Source organism: Numida meleagris, chromosome 6 (genome assembly GCF_002078875.1).
Source record: "Numida meleagris isolate 19003 breed g44 Domestic line chromosome 6, NumMel1.0, whole genome shotgun sequence".
Lineage (NCBI taxonomy): Eukaryota > Metazoa > Chordata > Aves > Galliformes > Numididae > Numida > Numida meleagris.
The window spans coordinates 17,838,856-17,856,914 of NC_034414.1; the positions used below are offsets into that span (position 1 = coordinate 17,838,856).

At 37.5% G+C, this 18,059-nt stretch overlaps 2 long non-coding RNA genes across 3 annotated transcripts in view; both read left to right on the forward strand.

Moving 5' to 3' along the window:
* LOC110401549 overlaps nt 1–7,300 on the forward strand; it is a 32,770-nt gene extending 25,470 nt beyond the window's left edge. For both annotated transcript variants that reach the window (XR_002440422.1, XR_002440421.1), the window contains exons 3-5: nt 619–727; nt 1,811–2,034; nt 7,177–7,300. This is a non-coding gene — a long non-coding RNA (uncharacterized LOC110401549). The remainder of the gene's footprint in view (nt 1–618; nt 728–1,810; nt 2,035–7,176) is intronic.
* LOC110401070 lies at nt 11,430–17,839 on the forward strand. Its single transcript, XR_002440234.1, has 3 exons — nt 11,430–11,587; nt 16,459–16,535; nt 17,770–17,839. It is a non-coding gene; the product is annotated as an uncharacterized LOC110401070 (long non-coding RNA).

Here is an 18,059-nt window from a genome sequence, read left to right on the forward strand (position 1 = left end):
CTAATTCCAGTTAAAGTTAATGGAAAAAATTCCCACTGAACAATACTAATAGTAAATGTAATCTTGTTGGATTGCCAAGGGGCCAGCTGTGAAAGGACTGCTATTGTGCTAAACACGAGCAGTAGCAAGCTCAAGTCCCTAAGAACTTATGATCTAAATGGACAAGACTACCCCATGGGGAGAGAACAAAATAGCCCAGGAACTGAATGACATCCTATTATACCATGCGTAATTGAGTCATATCAGTGTTTAGTATCTTGGATTCATCTCCCAATTAATCCAATTGGCATTAGAGACTTGAACTAGAGAAAATACAATTGCCCCTTAATCTTTTGGTTTGGATTTCCATTGTCTTTGGGTCTCAGTTCATATTCCTTCAGTTTATTACCTGGGCATTTAAAAAATGAGTAATGTGGGACAGCAAGTGAGGTAGCAAGTGTAATTTTTGAAGGGAAGGGAATATCAGAGCCCATGTGAGCATCACAAGAATGCCCGTAGAGCGTACCTTAGCATATGGAGTAGCCCTCCACATATTTATTATGCCTCTTGGACATCTGCTGTGATAAGTGCTGCTGAGAAAGGCCTGCCCTGGGATTTAGGATTTTTGTTTTTTCACAGGTGCCAAACCAGAGCAGCAGAAGCAGACAGTGTGAAACTCAGTGATGCTACTGCCATCTCCAGCTGTCTTCCTCTCATGCTCCCCCACATGCAGCTAGCTTGGATAGTGGTGAGTGTTAGCAATAGATGCTTGTAGACCATTTAGACTCAGGAGGACTCACCATGTTTTTCCTTCTTTCGCTAATTTAAGTACTGGATCTTTCTTTGGCTATATATGTATACCATATGTGCTTCTGTACTGAACAGTGTCAGCACCCTGGAAAAGACTGGGTCACTTAGCAACAAAATCTGGATCCTTTTGCCTTGACCAATGAGAGAGACATTTCCAAGTGACATTTGAAAGAAATGTTTGCAGACTGGTCAAAGGAGATGATCTGCTTTATCACTGTAAAAACTGTGATGAAAAATGCAATTAGGTGAAGCATGAGACTTCTTCGACCATTGTTTTCCTTAAAGACATCGAGAGGGGGAAGAGGAAGGCAAGGAGGCATTAAGGAGGCTGCTATTCTGAGCCTGCATTAAAGCCCCTACAAATTCTCAGTTGTGTTGTCCCAGTATGAAGATTTGTAAGAATTCTGATGTACTATATGCAGTGAAAACCCGCAGCTGCTATTCACATCCTGAAATTAGTCTCTACCCAAAAGACTCTCTTGGAGGATTATGTGATCCTTTCTTGCCACCCACTCACTCTGTCATTTCCTAAACTCTGATGTTTTTTACAGCATCTCTGGCAGTTAAAAGAACATATGTACATGTATATCCCCAGAGCAGACTGCAAACATGTTTTTAGAAGTACACAAGAAGACATCTATTTCATAGGTCAAACCAAAGGAATCTGGCTTTTATTGTTAAAGGACTCAAGGGAACACATGTACTGCTGTCAGCTTCTCTCCACACCCACTCCGTGAGATGACTACAGAATCATTTTAATCAGGAATGGAGACTACATAATTCAAGCAACAGGGTCAAAAGTCTTATGTCTACAGGGAAAGTGCATTGGTTTAACTTCAGTCAGATTTTAAATCATGGCTTTAAAGCTTGGCTAAATAATTAGGTAAGAAGATTAATTTAATTTAATTTAAAACTAAGCTAATTTAAGACAAACTAATAGCTGCTCTTTTTACGCTAAAATGAATATATTCCCACAAGAGTTTGCACTGATTTATCTAAATCAATTAAATTCATATCCTAGGTCAAACCACTGCAACATTCCCATGCAACTAAGGCCTTAAAAAGGATTTTAAAGATAAATATCTCAGTTAAATACTTAAGCTGCAGCCTGAACCCTATTGAAGTCATTGAGACAGGAGAGCATGCTGCCAGTAAGATACACTCTGAAGTGTCTTTGTGAATCAGTAGCTTCATTCTGCTGTAAGGAACAAGCCTCCATTTCAGTGAGAGTCATCTTGGATCATGGTGAGTTAATATTTTTACTTCTTCCATATTGGCAGATGGAGATTAATAATAAGTTGCTCTTGCATGAATGGGTCAAAGTTATTTGTACCACTGCAGCAACAGCCTAGCTTAAGACAGACTAAAACCACAGAGATATCTACATAAATATTCAGATAACTGTCATGAGCTGTGTGGTCATGGCTGCTCCACTATCCCCAAGTATTCTAACTAGTACAATGCTGTGAGATGTTATCATGTTTTCCAGCAGGATAGATGGGTAATGGGTTGTAAGCATGGGCCCAGTTGACATAGTGGGTTTCCCCAGATCTTTCTGAGCCCCAAAGCTGAGTTCCAATGTCTTTAATATTTATGTGTTGTTCTTATTTATGTTTATTTGCTCCTTATACAATCTCATTTGGGAAGAGCTGTTCTCTTTCACCTTCAATCCTATGCTTGTGCTACATCCTTATCTTTCTACATGCTCCTATGAATTGTACTTAAGTGCAAGACTTTGTCTGCTTTCAGCAATCCAGTTTGGAATTTGCATCTCTTTCCTGTGAAAGCAGGTCAACTATTGCTAGGTGCTTCGGAATTTCTTTGACAAATGAGAGGGACTCTGCTCTCCCACAAAGAACTGACAAAGCATTTTCATGTGCTGCAGGCCTCTTACTCATGCATTCAGTAGCATTTGTATTCACAGCAGTAGGAAATGATGGATGCTTTAAAGATGGTTCATCTTTCATACAGACCACATAGTTTGTGTGTCATGATCAGGCCTTGGCAGTACAAAGATGAAAACTCTTTGAGGATCAGAGCACTGTTTTGTTCCCGCCTCATTTCTTCTAAGGAACAGCATGCCAAAGAGCATCTGGGATTGTCAAAAGGCAGATGGGTCCATAGTGCCTTCACACCTGACACTCTTTATACTGACTTGCAGAGTGAAGCCACTGCATGAAAGGGACAAATATATTCCTTCACTGATTGGATGCTTGTCCCTCTGATACAAACTCCTGGCAGATAGCCCCACCTGACTCCCATGTAGGGGTGCTGGGTGTGGTGTGTGGAAAAGTCAAATGTACAAGTGATGTTAAACCATGCTTGGATAGTTGGTTCAAATTATAGCTGCTCTTTGGGTTTTACTGGTGAGAGTGAAGCTGTGAAGATTTAACCCTCCTATCCTTCAGCCCATTGTCCACTTTCGCAAACTGTTCTCAGCCCTGACCTCCACACTGAGATGAAGGCTGTGTCCATTTGTGATTTCTGATAGGACCACTTACACCTTCCCTGGAGTTTTTCCTGCCATGAGAGCTACCTGAATGATTTCTGTCTACCATAGTTCAGTAACAATAATTGCATAAGCAGTCATTCCCAGGGAGTAAAATACAAAAGAAAGGAAAGGCAAGAAATCAAGATGTCCTCTGATCAGAGTTAGTAGGACATATCTATAGCATATGGACACAAGTCAGCATATGTCTGGGATGTAAGCACCTGGCAGAATAAGGTATGTGGAGTGAAATGAAGAAGAGAAGGGCACTGACCAAGGCTTTGAATGGAGAAGTGGACTCAAATCAACCTACCCCATGCATGGCTAAGAGGCAGATAGTTGGATGCAGAATGTGCTTACCTCCTCTTCTCATCTATCAGCTACCTCCAAACTCACAACATTTTACCCAGCTTTATCGAAGATTTCCTTTTGGGCCCAAGGATACAACCTGACATTTTTGTTCTGCTGCTCTGAAATCTCTTCCCTTCTGTGCTTTTTCTACGCAAAAGCATTTGAAGCACTTCACTGGTTCCCCAGGTTAATACTTGATGGGTAGCATACATCTCCTAATGTCTGTCAGGCATGTAAGAAAATGCCAGCTGTTCCTGTGTGTTTAGCCACTATATGTTTGCCCTGTGCCTTGCTGGGTCTGTTGCTGCTTTCCTGGACTGAGGTACATGTCATCTGGATTACTCTTTACTGTGCAAAAACCAAGCATGTGATGCAGCACATTTCTGTAAATATTTATTTGAATGTGGATACAAAAGTAAATCAACTGTGTTCCAGTTCCTTTGGATTGCTCTGAGTGTTCATTGGCAGAAATATTTACAGTTTTTAAGTAAATAATGAAAATTGCCTCAAGCTGTGGTATCTGAATTGATAAATGTGAGTTCTTGCACAAAAAAGATGATCATAAGCCATCTAGGTGGTGTACAGAAAGTTCCTAGCAACTCAGCTTAAATTATGGCTCTCAGCTATTAGCAGTTATGGCTTGTAGTCAATTTACTGGCTGCCCATCAAATCATACAGGCAACAAAACTGATCCACAAAAGCAAGATGGAACTTGGTGAAAAAATAATGATGTGCAATTTAATCATCCAGCTCCAGATAATACAAATAATCCATTACTTTTCTTGAGTATATTTTGTACTCAAGTAAAAGGTTTGTAGGAAAGCTCATCATTAATGAAATAAAACATTTTGTGACTCAGTCAGAGGAGTGGAGCTATGACATACAGTCTGTAACATGTATGTTTACGTCATTTCTTGGAAGTGGAAAAACAAGTTAATTTTGTATAATGAAAATGCCAACTGGAAGACCAACTACCAGTGAAGTTGATAAGCTTATTCACTCTGTCTTTCTGGAAAAATAATTAAAAAAAAAAGCATATTGAATCTGATTCTGATCTCCTTTGCACTCAGTTTAAGTGAGAACATAATTAGGCCCACTCATTCTGCCTTTAAAAAATGATTTCTTTCATTAGGACTAAATGCTGATAACAGCATGCTGGATGAGTTAGGGATTTTTTATAGTGTGGGTGAAAAGTTAAATATGTGTAGCAACAGCATATGTCTGCACAACTAGACCTAACCCCTTTCTTTAGAGAGCAAACTGAATGCAGAAGACAACACATTTACAAAGGAATGTTTCAGTGTAAAAAGTAATTTCATCAGTTAATATGACTGAAAAATAAGTTCAAAAGAAAGTAGAACCATTCTGATTAAATCCCAGACAAATCATCACATCTCTAATTTCCTGCAAAGGAAACTGCACTGCTAGTGAAAGAGTCTCCAGTTTCATGTATAGATGCCTCAATAAACTAAAGAATAAAATAAACAGATAGCTGTTAAAAATCTAAACATAGACCGAAATATCTGTTTTTATTAATTCTTTGTCAAATATTTTTGCTTGTATCTATAACACTACATATTTGCTCATCTACAAAGAAAGGCAGGATAAGAATCAAGAAGTAAGTAAATTCCTCTAACTAAAAATCTCATGGGTTTCACTTAAATATTCAAAATAGTGCAAGAGAACCAACGGGTTCTGACATCAGTTTACACTGTGCATCTTAGAGAGCTATCTCCAAGACTTAATTCCCTCACTTACAAACTGTCTACTTGTAACTGGGAAGTTATGATGTGAATGAAGGCAGTTACTGTATTTCATATGCAGCTTTTCCAGCACGGATTATACTGACTGTGGAGGAATCAAACTCTTCTATCTTGCATAAAATTATTGATGGAGAGTATGTGAGTTCTTAAGCATGTTAAGTAAGAAATCTCACTTTATCTTTCCGTGTTTGGCTCTGATGGGAAGAAAACAAGGTCTTACGTATGGTGCTAACACTTTCCCCCTTCACGTTGCTAATATTTCATAAAGAGTTTTAAAAGCAAATAAGAATTAAAAAATGCTACAGGATCAAAGCAAACAGATTGCATTAGAAACCTAGATAGAAATGTAGATAGTCTAGAGACAATATGGGGAAATTTAGGTTTATAATTTCAAGGATTTTTCTCATGGGAAAAGTAACACTTTGCTTTAATAAAAGAAAATAAGTAGCTAGAAGCACAACCCGTTTGCTGTTTGATGTAACAATGTTATCTGCTCCTTGGGCTTTTTTTGTTTCTGTTCAAGGCATAAAATAATTATTGGAGAGGGCTGTTTCATCTCCTTGGAGTACAAAAGTCCTCTTGCTAATTGCCACATCAAATGACTAGAGAACCCCAATGGAAACCTTCAAATGACTGTGAAAAAATTCAGGCCGTCACTAAATGCTGGGCACTTTTTTGTGTGTGTGATTTCCCATTGCAGATTAGGTTACTTGGGTGTGGGCTTATCACACAGGAAAGGCCTGGCTGCAGATTAGTTCTGCACCATTGCAGGTCTGTTATGCCAGTTTCATCCTTGACCAAATCGATGGCTAGCACCTTTATTGTATTTTTGTGATACGAAAGAACACTGGACTGTCCAGGCAACAAAAGAAGCAGCAGAAGGCCTACTGTGTTTCTAAAGTGTTACTTCTCTACTTTTTGTCATGCACCAGTGACATGAGTGCCAGGTCCCAGACTTAAACCTCACACAGAGTCAGAAAAAAGCTGTCAGTCTCGGCTTGTTCAAAGACAACTCCTTTGTGAAGATCAGACTAAAGTGGTATGGTCCATATACTCCCTAAAGCATGCCAAGGAGTCAGAAAGTCATAATCTGCCTTTGTACTTATTGCCATTCACATTTTCCTCCATAGCTGGTGCCCAATTACCAGTGCTGTAATTTTTCTCTATTGTTAGAAAGCCATAAGAGTTAGCTACCACTTATCCAATCGGGGTCATGACCCGATGTATTTAGGCTTTGCAAATATAAGTAACAGTTCCCTTATCAGTGTCACCAGGACTCTTTAACACTTAGCAAGCAGAAAGATAAATATACTTGGCAGATACAATTTGATCCATTGCTAAGCCTTCCATTTTACCAATGACCCATGGTGCTCTGCCATTGAAGGGTATGTTAACTATTATAACCTTATACCCTTCAGTGTTGGCTCAGAAACTGACCAACTTATGCTCACAGGAAAGACTCCTATGACAGCCTGTAAACCTGATCTGTAACACTAGGGTTTGCTTTGGGAAGCCAGTGGTGATTCTGAGCTTGCTTACACAAGTCATTATCTAGACATTTTCCTCATGATTTACAAAAGAGCAAGAACTGGGCTCTGTCTCAGGCCTACTTGCTTCTGGGAAGAGGAAGCCAAAATGCAATTGAGTTCTGTATTGCAATCAGAAGCATCTCTTCTTACCTATTGCGTTTCTTTGATTACTGGCAAAATTATATTTTGCTACAATGCCACTTTACAACTCAGATCTATCTTGAAAAGTTCTGACAGCGTTCCTCTCCTCTTTCAGGTGCCTTCTTATAGATCTCTGCCAGCTACAAAGCCTCCAAGGGAGAGCACAGTGCTATAAAGGCCTGGCTGTAGGAGAGTGCTGCAGGAAGCTGGAGAGGGCAGATTCTCATCTATACATTCAATTACAAAGGTAATATGTGTGCTTATATGTACCCATACACAACACCTAAAATTGAAAGTATGTGGGTATCATTTCTTCTTTTTGTGATCATCTAATTTATCTGTAGCCTCTAAATGATATTCATTCTTAGTGGTAAAATATTTTCAAGAGATGGTATCTGTTTCCATAGTTCCAGTGACAAGGGGGTCTTTAATGCTGCTAATAGCTCTGAAAAAAAAAATAATAATTGAGTTTCTTCTGCATTTATATTTCCTAATAATAAGGTCCAAAATAAACTTAAAGAATTGCAGTAATTCAAGATGTTGAGAGAGCATAATGTTCCAAAACGTATATGTCCCTTGTAATGTCCAAACCACCGTACAGCAGTTCTGAATCTGAAATTTATGATATACAGTTTAAAACAGAGCAAAGTGAGCAATGTCACTTGAGACACTCTAGAGTTTCACCCAAACTCTAGCAGTTTAACAGCATAGTACTGTTACAGAGTGGCAGAAGAGCTTGAACCAAAACCAGCAAATGCTGTAAAATTTGTATTACTTTATTTGTTTACCTTAAGCCCTTTTAAATTTAAGTCTATCTATCCTTCTGGCAGGTACTGAAATAAGTGTTTTTAGCAGAATTATATTTAGAAGGAACTTTTTAGAAGAATGGCTGAAGATGCAGCATCAGATCTCAAGAAGCACCTTTTGTAATGAAACTATCAAGGTAGACTGGAGCTTTTGGCTATCATGAAAATGGATCTTGATTGACTAGAGGTCTGAATCTTTGAGTCATTAAGTTATTGCCTCTTCAACAGCTTCTCGAGAAACATATTCCTCATTTATCACAATGAAAGTACTGAATGCTATTTTGAAATCTAAACAAAAAGCAACTGAAAAGCAGTTCATACTAAAACAAGTAGGCATTGACTTGTCACACTCCCTAGATTGCTGTGCATATCTCTTATTCATTCTCACTGTACAGTTTCTTTGACCCTAACATTCAGATCTTACTAATGTCACCATACATTTCCTGGATGACAAACTGGAAAAATGAGAAAGGTACTGTTCTGTCAATTCCTGGTCTTATGAGACATTTGGCAATGAGGCAGTGTTTTGGCCCTTAAGCAATAAGAACTCTGTCACTACATGAGAGCTGACTAGTTCAGAGGCCACCATTAAGAATCTCTTTCCAGTTAGAGCAATACACACTAGAAGAAACAACACTGAAGATTTTATAGCAGCATGAGGAGAAAAGAGCTTTGCAGAAAGAAGGAGCAGAAAATGAATTTTGTATGCTAACACTTATCTCCACATTGTTTTATACCACTGACTGCTAATACAATGAAATTCAGTAGAATCCCATTGTCAACCACATGTGATTAGACAAAAGGCAACACCAACAAATAACAGAGCACTAACTGTGGAGACTTTACACCTTCAGATATCTTTTCTTTTTTTTAATTACAAGGAACTTACAGTCTGTTTTTAGTTATTTTTATTGTGTCAGCAATTTTTATGAGCATGGAAAACATCTTCTCGCAAAACATTCTCCTTCAATGAATGCTTATATGCTTTAGTTCTCTAAGGTACTGCTGCTTAGCTGGTAAAAGAAAGAAGACAACATCTTTTGGCAAAATTTGAAGCAACCTAGGTCTTACAGAGGAACCTTAACAAATCTGAAAGGATAGCCAGGACTCCTCATCCTTGTAAAATGATATAGCCAGAATTAATGGCTGAATAGCAGTAGCAATTCACTCATTTATGCAGCTGGGTCATGACTGAGTCAGCATTTTACTCAAGATTAAAGCGCACAATCAACCTTTCCACTTGAACATATATCTGTGCACATAAAGAATTGTTTGGTCTTCTGTCCCATGTCGGGAACTCAGAGGTGAATTTATGCACTTTAACATGACAAGCTTCCCCATCCCCTCTCCCACATAAAAGTTAAAAGCTTTACATGAATGAAAAGTACTTGGTCAGTTTTATACTCTGAATAACAAGGAATTATTGTGTTGCAACCAGTGCTTTCAGGTTTATGAATCCAATATTTTACTACTAATAATGCAGCATCAGCACTATTAATACTAAAGTTAAAGGCCAGAGAGGTCTTGTTTCTTTTTAGTTGTTGAGAATTTCCTAGAAAAAATGAAGAGAGAGGAAAAAATTTTACTTTGTGTTTGCACAGCAACGTCAGTTCATGCTGATGAGACTTTCATCATCATTAAGCATCATTTCATCTCCCTTACCAGTTTTAAAGGGACTTGTTAAAAATCCTGTATATTCCTGGAGAAAGACACTACAGTAACAAGGTGCCCTTCCTCCTTGGAAAAACTTCATTGAGTCGCGTGGTTAGCACTCCTAGTTAAAATCAGCAGGTAGAAGAGCACGCCCACTGATTACATGGCTTCTCTAAGTCCACATGGTTTCTCCCTCCTGCTACTTTTTTCCTCTTTCTTTTTTTAATCTCCAAGGATAGCAAAGTCTGTGCCTTGATAATACAGTACAGGCTCTGCAAGCGTGGCTTTACTGTAGCAAGCTGAACTTCTAGGTCCAGACTCTGCAAGTCTTAGCCCCAAATTATAATAATATTATTGTTCAACTAAATCTCTAGTCCAATTTTCTTAGAGTTCATATCCTTCGGAAGTGGTTTACGGAAGTTTTCTTTTTAAGTGGCAGCTACATGGGACTTAAAGCAGATGATATATTTTAGGCTATCACTCTTATCTGGAGTTGAGATGCTCAGGAGAATTAGGAATTCTTTTTTGCTTTTTAATGATGTGTTAGGGCATGGAGTTTCCTGAACATTTAGCAAAGGGATGTCAGGGTGAAACAGCTGCACATATTAAACTAGCAGTGAAATCCAACTCCTTTTCATCTCCTCAGTTATACAGCTTTTTGTGAAATTATTCCACTGGGCAATGTGTGAATAACCGTTAACTAATATATGATCAATTCAATTTTAAGGTGGTACAAATGGGACTGCCCACGTAGTGCTGACATAGGTGATGGAGCCAGAACTGAGAAAACAAAGTGTTATAAATTGATTCAAGTTAAATGACCCGATTCTTAGCTAATTATTTTATAGTTCATTGACATTCAGAAAATGTGAGAACTGCAAACCTTGTAGCAACCAGGTGCCATGAGATAGCTGTAAATAGAAAGTCTTTGATGCAACAAATGGTGTGTAGGGGCAGCTCCATACAGGCATTTTAACACAAAGGCTCACTTCCAGAGTTATTGCCAAAATAAAAAATAAATCAAGCCATAATAGCTATTTTGATCCTGCCTGGAAAACCCTTAGGTGAAAGAATCTGGTGCACTGACCTTACCTTTCCTCATCAGTTCCTCATTCCTACTCTAGTTACAGTGTAAAAGACATTTACAGAAAGTATAAAGAGAAGTCACCTAATTATTAATGTCAGTGTAAAAGAAAAGCACTTGTGGAAATAGACATTGGATTCAAATATCACTTTGTAATTTATAATAGAGATTAGAAATCTTCAAAAGTATTGTAGAAGCACAAATACAGCTAAAATAACACAACATGTTTACAAATACCCTTCACTCTCCTCTGGAAGCAGGCAGGGTGACATAATTGATAGTACACTTAAGTAGGGTGGAAATGGAGTACTGATGGAAATGGCCAATTTTAATCAAGTTTTTAATCAACAAGTAAGATACATTGATTTAGAAGACTGGCTCTAATTTTGATTGATATTTGTTTTTCATTGTTTTCCCATTAAAAAAAGATTGTTTCTTCTACAAGTGACAAAGCTCACTTCTCCTTTTGGCTTACCGGAAAGTTTTTCTGTGTCTCTTCATATTTATTTCAGAGTTTGCTTTGCCTCGTATGTATCACTCAAGCATTACTCAGATCTTTCAGGCTGCACTTAGATGAGAATTTGGAACTAAACTAAATATACAAAACAATATTTTACCAAAAATAAGCTAAATACAGAAAAAGCAAGACATGGTTTTACCAAGATAGGACACTGGTAGATTTCTTAGATAAAGGAGTATGATTTGTATGTATTAAACTAAATTAATTGGCTTTTTGATCGCTACAGATTAGGATTTGAGAATTGCTATATATTATCTCTTCTAGTCTAACTTATTTCATGGATTAGAAGTGGGAGACCAACTTCTTTGCCTTCAAATCCTGAGGAGTTTCAGAAGTTAGAGTCAACTTTTCACTGTACCAAACTAAGTGAACAGACATAAATGAAAAACTTCAATAGCGCAACAAGCTCTGCTCAAAGAAGCTCACCCAGCAAAGAATTCAGTGCTTTGGCTTTTGTTAAAAGGTAAGCAGAATTAATTCACTGTTGCCAGAGAAGATGACAAATTATCATGATGCTGATCACTTTTAGAGGATCTGACAACAGAGATTTAAAACAAACAAACAAAATCTCAGGGTCCGTGCACACACAGTTCTTGTTTTTATCCAAGTACATGACAGCCCCAAGAATGTTATATCCTTCCCTTTCCTTCCTCTCACAAGCTGGAACAGTTTGAGATGGTTTTGTGATGTAGTTTAGGATATCCCTGAGATCAAGCATCTAGTACAAAAAAATCACAGATTATAGGCAGTTAAAAAACCTTCAAACATTAGTTTATTGATTCATAGTGGTTTCAAAATGTCAATCAGTTGGGGTTTTTCTAGGATCAGTGGGGCTCTGTAACCAGGGCTGTTCTTGCTCTGTTAAGCACAGATGATCTCCCAGAAATATTAGATTTTTATTTCTTATTTCTCCTTTTTCCCCCCCTCCTATACTGTTTTCCAAGATGGAAAATATTGAAGTATGAGAAGGAAGGGAAAATTGCTTGCAAAGACCAAAAATGTGTGAAAAACTGAAATCACAAAACCCTCTAGAACAGTGAAAGAAAGTTAGAAAGCATAGAAAGAAACTTCTCTGCTCCTTGTTTCAGCTTCTTCATTTGTTTTGTGGAAAATCTACTCAAAATGAACAGTGTTTCAAAATGAAGCATATTTGTCTTGTAATTTTATTTGTTCAACTAATTAATTTAAAAATATTTTTATTTAAGTTGGTAAATTATATTTCCCAAGCAATAAAATAAGATCAGCTGCAGTGGAAATGTGTTGGCTGATTGCACTCCTAACTTTGCCCACGGATGCATATTTCCAAGGCTTTTCTGTTCAGATGCTTTGTTTAACTGAACCTTCTAGGCTCTTAGATGGTATCAACACAGAGGGTCAATTCAAATCATATTTAATTTCAGTTTCAAAATATTCATCATACTAGAAAGCACTCCTTGTAATTGTTCAGTTTAATATCACCACGCATCTGACAGCATAATTTCTGTCAATAGGGAAAATCACTCTTTTTAAGATTTCCACCTTTCCAGTGCTGCTGCAGAATTTTACTTTCAACTTCCTGTCTGACGAATTAACCTTACTTCACTTACAAGTCCTATTAATGAGAAATATATGCATTTATTCTTAATTTCTGTGCAGCATCTTTTTGACCTTCATTATATTTTGCGGAGGGAAAAAAGAAAAGATGTAATACTGTTTCTAGACTTATTTATTAAGAAATAATCTTTATTATTTTTTGCTTCCTTTTAAAGAAATAATACCCTCAGTAGCAATAAGCAGGTTTCTGTCAATCATAGATAAATGTTACTTGCTACTCCTACGCCTGTTGGCCACAAAATCTAAGGATAGCATTTGAAGCAGAAAAATAAGCCCTAAAAGTGAATAAATTAGTGTTTAATACAGATTTGGTAACATTCATGCAAAAGGAATATTCATTCTCAAAGTTCATGAGTCACTAGAAAATAGGTTTCAAACTGTTATACTGACATAATAGTTTGAAACTATATAATAGAGTGAAGTTTAAGCAGGGTTTAAGAAAAGACAGCGAAGACTGGGAATTCAGTCCTGCTCCTGGTCCCTTCAGTGATGTACAGGTTTCAGCAAATTTATTTTGTCAGTCTGTTGGTAAGTAGTTGGCATAGGAGTCCAGCTATCAGTCACTAGAGCTTCTTTAGTTTAGACATAAATTGCGTAGGTGAAGGTTTAGGGTTGTTTATAAAGAATCCACACAATCTTTTTTTAATCTGTTACTGACAGATGGAAATACCACAGCATTTTTTCAGGGCAAATTCAATGCCTGTTGCTTGAGACAGCTTAGAGTATGAAGTGCTAGCTAACTGGTCAAAATGCAAGAAAACAGCATTTTTTCATTAAATCCTTCAGTTCTGATATGAGAAGAAAGGTAGGTGGTAGCCTACAGTGCCATCCTTGAGTGTCAAGGTGTTGACCTGGGTCTCTTCTCCCTTAACAGGTGCCTCATGTAACTCTTCAAAACATACAATGCTTCTGTACCTTAACTTCAAAGTTTTTTTTCTAAAATTTCACATCTTTGTCTGTTGTCAGCCTCATTATTGTAGTTTTCAGGGAAGTTATTCAGAGCAAGAGGCTCTATTACGTGTCTACATGTGGGGAGATGACCTTGGCCAGTGGCTGGCCGCCCACTCAGCCGCTCTCTCACTGCCCTTCCTTATGGGGGCTCGCAGGGGGGAAATATGTTGAAAAAGCTTGTGGGTAGAGACAAAGTCAGGGAAACTGCTTACTAGTTACTGTCAAACTGTTACTTACCAGTTTGTTAAACCAAACTTCACTTGGAGAAAATTAATTTTTCACCAATTGAAAGAGCTTTGGCTTTTTTGAGAAACAAAATCAAAAAGACAGGTCTTCCCCCCACACCCTTTCCCACTTCACTCCTGAGTCCTCTTTCAAGGAATGGGAGCTGTGATGGGTCCACCACACTTCCTCTCTGCTTCTCCTTCCTCCTCACACTGTTCCCTTACTCTACCATGGGCCTCTTCAATGGGCTGCAGGCCCTTGCTCTGCCATGGAGCACTCACCACCTTCCTCTTTCTCTGACCTTGGCCTTTACCCTATTGCTTTTTCCCTTTTTTCCCCTCCTCTCCTTGCCTAGTGCTTTTGCCCTTTCTTTCATACATTTTCCCTGAGATGCCACCAAAAACTCATCTGAGCTCCTAGAGCTAAACAATGTCTGCTAGGATGGCCACTGGTCCATCATTGGTCCACAAAGAGTACCACATGATCCCTTTTTGTATGTTTCTGGTCCTAATGCAAGGGAGTAGGTTGATACCACTATTTCTAACCTCAGATATTCAGCAAATATTTTTTTTCCCCAAATACTTTTCAAGGGCAAATATAGATACCTTTTTGTTTGCATTCTGACTTCCAAGCCTTGAATCTTTCTCCAAACACAGAGTCCAGAAACTCATTTTTCAAAAGTCCTAAGAGTTGAGTTTCTTACGAGTGTCTGGTCCACTCCAAGGAGAGAAATCTCAATTTATGAAAAGTAGTATTACAACTGTCATGCTGGCTGATGTCCTCTACTTTTACAACAGAACAATAGAAAATCAATTACGCTGACAACCCCCCTTGTGGGGTGAAACTATGTAGGCTTTCTCAACAGACAACAGATGTTTCTTGAAGGCTGATTTCTGAAGCCTAATTCCTTAGGTAAGGAAATTAGGCATCTTTTCACAAATATTATATCTTCATTTCTGCAGCTACATATTGCAATCCTTCTGCATTTCCAGGAGTGGTAGGCTTTATCACAGAGACAGCTGCTCTATGTTGGACTAGAACCACTACTTTTTTGCTTATGGACTACCAAGCAGTGTGCAGATGGTGACACTTGCCAAAAATCTCAGCAAACTGACATTGCATTAGGTGAAAAATATTTGTTCCGTTCCTTTCCCCACCATACCACCCTTCTCTGACTCATATTTGTACGTCTAGAAAAAGATACAATATTTGGTATTAAAACTTACATTGGTAAAGGGTTGTAGCAACACAAGTTTTTAGAGAAGTATTCTGCCAGGTCAGGCAAGGATTTATTTTCTGAATGCCTAATACATATTTAAAAGCTGATAATAGCACATGATAGCTCCAAAAACATTATATAACTTCTTAAGTGTCTATTAAAAAAGTAGAGCCTTTGCCATTAAAAAAAAAAATAGAAGCCTGTGAGATTCCCACCATCTGGATGGAGTCTTTTTTCTTCCCAGATGAATTAGTTGTCAAGGGAGGAATTATTTTAGGCATCAAGTAACCCCTGATTGTGAGTGACAGACTAACACAAGAGCAGATGCAAGGTTACTGCTGCCTATCCATTATGTGGAAAGGAGACCCATGCATGTCCTACTTACTGTGCATACTGACTTGGGTTATTAAAAGAGTAACTAGAGGTGGGTTAGACCCAGAAGATAGCTCATACCACTCACAACAGATGTTCTTTCACAAGAGAGAAAACAAACACTGGATACTTTCTGGGGATACTGTAGAAGGAGGGATCTTCACTACTTTCAGCAAGTCACTAGTTCAGATTCTCAACACAAACCCAACTTTTTTCACTCAAACAACAGTTATTTGGTAAGCTTTCTTAGAGCCTGAATTCTGCAGAAATCATGCTTTGGGATAACAAACTTACTTGCAAATCTCCCATGCATAACAACGTCATGATTAATTCATGTAAATAGAATAACTGGTAACATTTTGAATGCATACTAAGATAGAAATCATTTTTTATCACCACCTATTTCAGCTAATGAAAGTCTCTTAATTTACATAAACATGGATATCTGTAAATCCCCCTGTCCTTGTAGGCACTACAAGTCTTTTATGGGAACATTTGGGAGCATCTACCCAATAACATTATATATATATATAACATTATATTTACAGATTTATTTAATACAAGCTATTTCCAGATTTACAATGAAAATTCACTGTTATAGTAGAACTGTATGAAATGCTGTCTAGAATTTTTCTGCCACTTACCTTATTTCTCTATGAATTGAAAACTCAAATCCTGTCCATCCAAATCTTTACCATGATTTTAGGAGAATGTTTGGATTGGTCTCACATCTGAAACAATTCTTTGATTTAGTGGACCCAAGTTAGCTAAATCTGAAAATTCAAAAGTGATCTGGCTGTCTGTGAAGCATCTTACAATCTGAAAGGAAAATAATGTCTGCAAGCAGTAAACACTGCAAGCCACTACCCTACATTTTTCAGATCTAATATAAAGAGAGCAGGGGGTCCAAACAAACAGATATATGAAATAAATGTGTGCTAAATACTATTGATATCTGATCATTTTCTCTTTAGAGAGCATGATGAAACACAAGAGGACTGTGGACAGTGCTAGCTAAGAATAAAGAAATAAAAAACAGTGCCATCTTGTGGTAAGTAAAATACTATGATGAGGGAAAATCGATTTTTAACACATAGTCAAAAGTGTTAGAATAAGGCTTTTTAGAACTGGAGTTGGTGTCTTTTTCCTCCCGTCTTGGCTTCTTTGATGAGCCTATTAGTTCTGCTGTTAGATGTGGAATACCAATAACAAAAAATCATAAACCCATGACATAAGGAAAAACAGAAACATCTAGTTCTGCCAGCAAGGCACAATTAGTAGCCACAGCATGCTGACTTTAAGTAAAAGTATTTGCATCTAACTCCTGATTGTATTATCCTATTTTATATCCATCAGTATTCTATATGTATGAACTACTGAAGGAGAACTTGATCAGTGCTTATGCTCAGTATCTCACTGCTGAAATGCCATGAAGCTGAAACTGCAGCTCAGGATTGCTGTGCAGCTCAAAGTATCACTCTTGGGAAAATCATTTTGAAGAAACAAGGTGTATTTTCTGTAAACATACTCTCTGAAATTATGCAGTCTACCCAGGAAGGTATGAACTGATGGGAATGATACCAGCAGTACCAGAAAGCAGCAGTGCCTTGCTCTAATTACTGATACCACAGTATTACTGGAAATAAACCTGAAGCCTTATCAGGCACAGTGACTTTAGCAAAATATTTCTAAGGCCTGAGTAAGACTGTTGAAATCAGCAGGATCTTTTGTCTTTGACCTAAATGGAACAAAACCTAGCGTATGCATACTTCTAACATTATCCAATATTTTCTGGTTTATTCCGTGGGATTTTTTCTTAAATCATGTGATCTGCTTACCAGTTCAGTTGGTGGCAATAACATAATAAAAGCTTGATAAGTATTTTAGGAGCCATGAACTGTCTGGTACAGTATCTTCCAGTGAGTAATACATACTCAGAAGTTACTCCATTAATTTGTTCTACTTGATTACTTTAGAGATAAGAAAAGAATTCTACAGTTTTTGTTATTAAAAATTCCTTTTGAGTACCCATACAGAAAACCTTGGATTTCTTGAGATTTATCAACAGTATTTATTGGGGGAAAAAAGAGTTGAAAAGAAAGATAAGTTCTGTGGAATTTTCCAAAGTCCTAATTAAGATTTTTTTTTTTAATTATCCTTGAGGTTGACATAATTAATTCCTGGTCCTTAGCCAAAGGTATTAGAATTAAAAGATTTGCATGTCTTTATCTGAAGCATGTTATTCATCCTAAGCAATAAACATAACTCTTTGCCATAAATGTTAGGCCTACAGTATTCTGAATGTTGCCAAGAGGAAAGAGGAAAACCTTTTACACAAAGAAAAAAAAAATACAGGTAAGTTCTGCCCAAACAGTGAGTAACCTTATTTCAATTCAGATTCATGTCTTGAATATGTAGACTTTGGTTTTATCATATGACTGAAGTAAATACCTCTTCCTTTTGTAACAGCACATGTTTTTAAATAGTGGTCTATCATTTTTATTTGACTAATTCTCACTCCACTACTCCTGAAGGGCTTCAAGAGCTCATATATTCATCATCTGTCAAAATAATC